Genomic DNA, 8,940 nt, shown 5'->3' on the forward strand with positions numbered 1-8,940 from the left:
TTTTTACCGGGAAAGAGACACTTTGAACTACAATCAACCCAAATCTCTAATAGCGAAGATTTTTTTTTCTGAGTTATGATATTTTATAGAAAATATACGTTTTTGTGGTACATACTACAATATTCTTATATTGTTTAACTAAATGGAACATAGGTATGTAATATATCAGCAAAAAATACAGCCGTGATAATTTTTTGTGTATCAAATAGATATTAGAACACACTTTCCACCATACAGTTTCTATTATAAAAAGCGGGAAAATGTGATTTTGTATTTCGAAACTGTATGGTGGAAAGTGTGTTCTAATATCTATTTGATACACAAAAAATTATCACGGCTGTACTTTTTGCTGATATATTACATACATATGTTCCATTTAGTTAAACAATATAAGAATATTGTAGTATGTACCACAAAAACGTATATTTTCTATAAAATATCATAACTCAGAAAAAAAAATCTTCGCTATTAGAGATTTGGGTTGATTGTAGTTCAAAGTGTCTCTTTCCCGGTAAAAAGGTTTGAGAGAAAAAAAAATACACTTTTTGAGAAATTAAGTTTAAAAAAAAATATGCACTTTTTGTTTATTGTTAAATAAAAAATTTTAAATAATGAAAGTCAATAATTATATCATTCTATCTTGAAGTGACAAGAATTACTGACATTTGTGTAAAAGCATTGTTGGAATCTATCAAATTTTGACAAAGTTATGGGCATGTTAAAAAAACATTCTCACTGTCAATTCGAATAATCGATTTTTGCGAAAAACAAAATCGCGTTTAATTCGGCCGAAAAATTTTTCCGAGCCAAAAGAAAAAATACGTGTCTCATTATTTGGACCAACAAACAATGTATTTGAGTTTGGTCGAAATTAAAAATCATGCTCGTACCTGACCGGTTGTCTGGAAATGGAAAGCATCTAGAGAAAATACCGCCTATCAAGGCAATGCCCTCAAAGAATAAACCGTTTTTTCGCTCTCCTGTAAAATTTGAGTGCCGTAAGATAGGCGATTTTGCAATCGGTCGATGGGCGGTTTTGCAAAAGCATCGACGATATGTAAATATGAAACCCAAGAATCATTTTTATTTAACAACATTTTTTGAGATTTCTTTTTTTTTTTAATTACGTTGTGTTGTTTAAAAAGTATGCAGTAGCTTATATGCATTCATTTAGAATTGGAACACACCTCTTAATATCTTAAAAAAGGCAAAAAAATGCAACATCAAATGTGTATATATGGAATCAGGGAAAGCTAAATCGTGGACATTCTTAGTCGAATATACTCTATCTNTGTTATAACCCATATAACTTTTTAAATAATTTTAATATTTTGAATTTAATTTCTATTATGTGGCAAACCTTTTTTGAAAAATAAAACCGTATTGCACTTCTACATACCAATCTCGTCAATTCTCGGTGCAGATGTGGTGACGGTGGGTTAAATATTTACGTAAACATCTCCGAACTCGATTATTTGCATTTGATTTTCTAACATCTTGCAACCCTTTTCAAGAACCAAAACCAAGTAAAAGGAAAGCCTTTAATATATATATATGTGACGCGTAAAGTTAAAAGGGACCTACGGTCAGAAAAAATCGGTTTTCACTTTTTCATCGACTCTTATAGTAAACGGGCCACTCTTTCCAATGCAATAAACCGCAGCTTTCTAGCTGCATTAGTTTTTTCACAATTTCACTTAAAAGTTAGTTACCTTCGCACAAAAAAAGTACAAAAAAATCAAATNTTTTTCATCGACTCTTATAGTAAACGGGCCACTCTTTCCAATGCAATAAAGCTTTCTAGCTGCATTAGTTTTTTCACAATTTCACTTAAAAGTTAGTTACCTTCGCACAAAAAAAGTACAAAAAAATCAAATCTGACAAACTATTCTGAAATTAATCAAATTCGCTTGAAACTCGTTACTCGGGGGTTTTCGAACATCGGATTCGTAATCACTGACCTCGTTTTCGGTGTCAACGACATATTTGAGTTTCACATGAATCCGAACAAGTTTTAAATTTTTTCCGCTATATTGGATCCGCCATTTTTAATTTTAAAAAACGAACAACGGATTCGTAATCAGCGACCTCGAAAACCCCCGAATAACGAATTTCAATCCATAAAACGTTCAGAAGCACCAAAATCAACTTGGTAAACTTCAAAGTCGTTTTCCTCGAATTCTTTTTTTCTGCGCGTAGGTCCCTCTTAACTTTACGTGTCACATATAAATATATTTAACGCTTTAGGGGCCGTTAGCGTATCTGTGTTAAGCTATAGTTTATTTATTTATTTCATTTAACTACAGAAAATTCCATAGAATTACTTGAAAATAGATAAATTAACGGTCCTAAATCTCCGAACTCGATAAAGAAGTTTTAATTCAATAAAGTCCCATATGATTATTATGAGAAGACGTAAATCATATTCGTCTTGAAATAAACGTCCCGAGAGACGAAGAAAAATAAAAAGCCGATATAATTATTATAAGAAGACGTAAATAATATTCGTCTTGAAATAAACGTCACGAGAGACGGAAAAAATAAAAAGCCCATATAATTATTATAAGAAGATGTAAATAATATTCGTTTTGAAATAAACGTCCCAAGAGACGAAAAAAATAAAAAGGCCCATATAATTATTATGAGAAGACGTAAATAATATTCGTCTTGAAATAAACGTCCCGAGAGACGAAAAAAATAAAAATCCCATATAATTATTATGAGAAGGCGTAAATAATATTCGTCTTGAAATAATCGTCCCGAGAGACGAAAAAAAATAAAAAGCCCATATAATTATTATAAGAAGACGTAAATAATTTTCGTCTTGAAATAAACGTCCCGAGAGACGAAAAAAATAAAAATCCCATATAATTATTATGAGAAGGCGTAAATAATATTCGTCTTGAAATAATCGTCCCGTGTTCAGTTCAGTAATAATTATGGAGCAATATTTAATTTTATTTCTTGTAATCGTTATGGTCTCTGTAATAAAGGTGTACATTTCCAGATATTTTTTTTGGGAGTACAAGGGAGTACATTGCAATAAAAAGTAGTACGTTTACTCCCAAAAGCAGTACGTCTGGCAACCCTATTGCGAAGTAAACGCCGCATTGGCTTCATTAGACGCTAAAAAGCCGTTATGCGAAGCCCTCTACATATGTGTGTACATACATACATATTTGTGCTTTGTAAAGTAAGTGCGGCCGCGTTCGTCTGGCTACGTGTACATACACTCATGCGTATATACAAACATATTATTGTGATAATTATATGGTATCAACTAGCATTTTTGTGTCTTTTTGAAAATAATGTTAAATAAGTTTATTTTAATAATCTTAAATAAATCTAGGCGCGTTTGTCTGGCTACGCGTATATGCACACACGCTTACATATGTATGTACAAATATATTCTTGTGGCATTTAAGTGTACATAACGTGCATTTTTGTGAGTGTTTTTGAAGTGACTAAATAAGTATGTATGTATGTATATACGAATATGGTTTTATGCTGTTTATATTTACTCAACGAAATATTTTGTGAGTGATTTTAAAAATAACTTTAAATACATAAGTTTATTTTAACACATGTAAAAAACGCTTATGTATACATAAACGTACTTAGGTGTATAACAGGGATGGGCAGATTTTTGGCTCTTAAAGCAGTCAAAGAGCCAGAAAGTGCTACGCAAGAGGTAAAGCAGTTCTCAGGGTGAAGAGGGTGTTAAAAAATACATTACAATCATCATACATCCCCACTTGCATGATATTCATCGCACAGCAGCTGCGGATAGAGCTGGGATACTATCGATAGTAATATCGATAGTTGAAAACTGTCGCCACTATCGATAGTTTTTGAAAGCTATCGATGTCGGTTTCGGCGAAGAAAAACTTGTAGTTATTGGAATTTTTAGCAACTATAAGCTTACACTGAGTTACAGTAAAATTTAATAAATAGCTTATTACCCGCTTACACAAAATTTTTATAGAAATTCGAATTAAAAAGCTTGAAATTCTAATGATTTTGTATTTTTTTATGTTTTGTACAACTTTTATATCAAATTAGTAGACACTAAACAAACAAAAATTAGTCAAAACTGCTAACATGTTGTGGTGCTATTATTTTGACCAGTACTTTATTCGTTTTCTTATATTATGGTAAAATGTTAATCATTTCCTTTGTCCGGATTTTGATATGCGCCTCCTCATTTGATCTCAGTTGAAATTTTATAAGTATGCGCTGTCAATTTAAAGGAATATATTTTGGTTTGTTTGTTTTGTAGTATTTGAAATGTATTATTATAGCCAATTTCAATTCTTTGCACCTTAAAAGGGACAAACATATGTATATATAATGCAGAGGCATAAATTAATAAGTTTATTTTATTATTATAAGGAGTTCTTTTTGATGCACTCAAACTTAAACAAATTTATATAATCTCTTTAATTTACAAATTTTATAAATTTATTAATTATTTAATTTTCAAGCAATTTAGCATTTCAATTCAATACCTCTCATGACGATAGTACTATCGATACTATCGATGTTTTCAACTATCGTTTCGAAAACTATCGAACGGCGGTACTATCGATAGTATCCCAGCTCTATCAGCATCTCTCAAAAACGAAAATAATTATCATATATACATGAGCCGTGATGGACACTACCACAAACAAGCACGAGCTAAAAGTGAGCAAGTGTTAGTGTGCCTAATTCAGTTTTATCCTCAGGGTTGCCACAACATTTTTTAATTTTTTACCAAAACTCTAAAAAAAATTACCAAACTCAGAAAATTTCTTTTTTTTATGTAGATAATTTTCTTGGCGGCGACCGAGCTTAGATTTTTCGAGCAACAGATAAAATTTTTCCTCTTTTTTGTGACAAACCCCAAATTTATAATATTGCATAATAATAAGTTAATATTTTAACATACATATGTATGTCATTGTATACATAACGAAAATACATGCGAGCATATTTTGAACGGAAATCTACATTTATATAAAATATTCATACACAGGTTTATATCAGAGCTGGGTAAATGTGATTATATTACAATTACAATTACATTCCTTAGTAATTGTAATTAGGATTCAATTCCTTTAGTTCAGAGCAAAGGAATCGATTACTTTTTCAATTCTTGAAGTAATTTCAAATGGACTAGTTTTTTTTTCTTTTCTTCTTTGAAAGGAATTGAAAATGTAATTTTTTTCCATTTCCTTTGAAAGGAATTGGAAATGTAATTGATTTTTTTCGACTTCCATTCCTCAAAGTAATTTAAAAAGTAATCGAAAAATTTATAAATTTTTTTGTTTTACTGTTGAATTGCAATATCTTTGTTAAATTTCTTGGTTGCTAACTGCCTTGAATAAACAACTTATACCTAAGTAGTATTACTAATTGGGCTTTAAGAAAACTGAATAACTTAAACTGTAGCTGTTCAGTTTATAGGGTAACGGTTAAATTTTCCAGATCCTACCGCGAACGCGCTTCGCGGCAGAAGAGACCCATAAATATCGAAGCAGGCATAACCCGCCCGGGCTGTTGCTGCCTTGGGCACTGCTGTTCTCTTGGACTAATCCCTGCGTATCTATAAAAATGCACTGACTTAATTGTGTATATTATGGTACCCTTAATTCTACCGAAAATGGTGTGCCTTCTGGGGCCTTTGAAGTACTCTTACTGGTATCCTGCGTTACAAATGAGGATAGAGTCCGCTTGAATTACGAGCCCTATCAGACTGGAGATCCTACCTTCTAAGAGTTTTATAAACAAATTTCATTGCTATGGCTAAATTTTGATGATAACACTGTAACGACGCTAAAATTACACAAAAAACACCGAGTATTCCGTTTTTTTAGATAAGGTCATTTAGTCAAGTTATTTTCATTTTAAGTTTTCATTGCGAATGAAAAAAATTCAAAGTTTAACATGGACATACGGTCATGTACGATATGGCGTACGAGTAACATTATTTCCTGCTAGTATTTTATACAAAAAATTATTGCACTTTCACTTAACCCTTGCAAACTTGTTTATTTATCCATCGATTTTCATCGTTAGTAGTGGTTTAAGACGCAAAACGAGCAGATATTGGCTAGTCTATACTAATATATATTTTGAAAGGCGTCTTTTTTTTTGTTCGCAAAGCTCGGGAAACGCCGTACCGATTTTTTTGAAATTTCGGAATCTACTGCAGACTTTCCAAGGACGGTTATAAGCTAAACAAGTAAGAAAGTCTAAGTTCGGGCGGGGCCGAACATTNAAAAACAAGTAAGAAAGTCTAAGTTCGGGCGGAGCCGAACATTAAATACCCGGCGCAAGTATTACATATATGCCTTTATAATATTCTTATTTTTCGTCTAAAAGTTATTGCAAATATCAATTTTGAGTGAATAATCTTCAGTAGTTACTAAAATATCGCAGTTTTCGTATTTCTGAAAATTACCGTTATATGGAGGTAGGCGTGGTTATTGTCCGATTTTGCCCATTTTCAATACCATCCGTCCTACGCCCGAAAGAAGTACACGCACCAAGTTTCGTTAAGATATCTTAATTTTTACTCGAGTTATCGTGTGCAGAGACGGACGGACGGACAGACAGCCACCGCTTAATCGATTTCTCTTTTCATCCTGATCATTTATGTATACATTTGTCTATATCTATCTCGATTCGTTTTGCCTGTTACAAACAACCGTTATGTGAACAAAGTTATAATACCCTTGTGCACAAGTGCGCTCGGGCATAAAAAAAGTTTCGATATAGAAAGGGGGCATGGCACCTCCCGTATAAACCGAATTTTTCAAAATGCATATATTTGTGGTAGAGGACTAGAACTGGGTATGGGGATATATATGTACATATATAAGATCAATTCCATACTCATGGAGAAAAATTTGCATGGTTGGAGAATGGGGCGTGGCACCACCCATATAAACCGAACGTTTCATATTGCATATCTCTGGAAGTGTTCATGGTAGACTGTAAGCCTTTTTAAAACTCTTTAGATTGACATCCACATGTCAACATTTCATTTACTTTATCAATTCAACTGAGTTATAATTTCCAAATAGGTGGCACCCCCCTCAAAAATATTTCCAACAGTTATCTTTCTTAAACATCTTTAATTTGATACCCATATTGTAATATTTTATTTATTTTATCAATGTAATTTAGTTAAATTTTCAAACAGATGGCAAGCCTCCTCAAACATATTTTCGGCAGTAAGCCTTCTTAAAACTCTTTAGTTTGCACCCACATGGCAATATTTCATTTATTTTATCAATTTGACTGAGTTAAAATTTTCAAATAGGTGGCTACCCTCGTCAAAAAATACTTCCAGCGGTTATCTTTCTTAAACCTCTTTAACTTGATACCCATATTTTAATAATTCATTAATTTTATCAATACAATTGAGTTTAAAAATTTTAAAATAGGTGGCAACCCTCAACATTTTTGCGATATCATTGATTCTGGTATTATACCGAATAACAAAAAAAAAAATTATTAAAATCGGTTCAGCCGTTCTCGGGTTTTGATGACCGTGACATACGAACACAACATTTATATATATATAGATATACATAGAAGATGTCCAATGTGTGCTTTCGATTTTAATCTTTGACCACAACAAAAACTCCACATTGTACATTCGTGAATGAACTTTCAGTTTCTCGATTACTTTTACAATTCCTTTGAGTAATTGGAAAAACTAAAGTACTCTTGCAATTCCAGGTAATGGAATTGAAAAAAAATCAATTACATTTTCAATTCCTTTCAAAGGAATTGGAATACAAATTACATTACTAGCACGTAATGGAATTTAAAAAAAATACATTTGAAATTACTTCAAGTAATTGAGAAAGTAATCGATTCCTTTGCTGTGGACTGAAGGAATTGATTCCTAATTACAATTCCTTGTAATCTGTAATTGGGAGTTATTTAATTCCTAAAGTAATCATTACGACCCAGCTCTGGTTTATATGTATAAATATTTGAAACATTAATTTAGCTTTGAATTCAACTTTTTTGTAAAATAGATTTTGCATTATGTGGGTGATTTATTAACCGGTAAATTAAATTACATTTAACAGGACAAAATATCTTTTTAAAAGAGAGTTTAATTCAAAAATTTGTAAATCTTTATTTTTACAAATTATATGAAAAATACGTAGCTGAACTGGGTCGCAAAGGAGACCTATTATTACCGAATTTAAAAATTGTGGCTACTCTAGTACGATCTCTCTCTCTCTCTCTCTCTCGGCTCTGCTGCCGCTTTTCGTATACGTGTGAAGCAAGAACGCTTAACGTTGCGTAAGTAACGTGTTATTTATTTATTTTATTTATTTATTTATTATTTCATATCCAACACAACAGCCATCGGCTATATTTCAGCATTGGATACTAGAGCTCTCGATTTTGTTCGCACATTTTCAAACAGCCCGGGTATATGAGCAGCGAGTACTCGCACACTTGTTCAATGCTCATTACTCGAAAATTTTCGAGCATGAGCTCGAGCAATTCGAGTTTTTTCGAGTAATTTGAGCAATGTTTTTTTTATTATATTGACATTTTTGGTAGCAACTTTTTAAATATTTCAAATTATTGATACTAGCGTTCGCCCAGCGGTTGAAATTCAACCGCTAAAATTAAGGATAGTTTATGTGAGTTGAGTTGAGCTGAAATAAAATTTGTTGGAATGAGTTAAGTGGAGGGGAGTTTAGCTTAGTACTTAGCATAACATAACATAGAATAGCATTAGATTCAATAACATAACATATGTAGCATAACACATCACAATATAACATCGCACATTCTTCAGTTGTATTTCCTTTTTATCCCTATCACTTTCTTCCTCTCTATCTTTGTCTCTATCGCTTTTAATGTTTATGTTTATGTTTATCTACACCTTCATATTCATGTTCATGTTCATGTTCATGTTCA

The 8,940-nt window shown here is 32.0% G+C and overlaps 1 protein-coding gene across 4 annotated transcripts in view; it reads right to left on the bottom strand.

Annotated features, from left to right (window-relative positions):
* The window catches only part of Cdep (Chondrocyte-derived ezrin-like domain containing protein), a 306,470-nt gene that overhangs the window by 168,988 nt on the left and 128,542 nt on the right, over window positions 1-8,940 (bottom strand). The window lies entirely within an intron of this gene.

This window comes from Rhagoletis zephyria, unplaced genomic scaffold (genome assembly GCF_001687245.7).
Source record: "Rhagoletis zephyria isolate East Lansing unplaced genomic scaffold, Rhagoletis_zephyria_1.1 Rzeph_scaffold_00312, whole genome shotgun sequence".
NCBI classification, from domain to species: Eukaryota; Metazoa; Arthropoda; class Insecta; order Diptera; family Tephritidae; genus Rhagoletis; species Rhagoletis zephyria.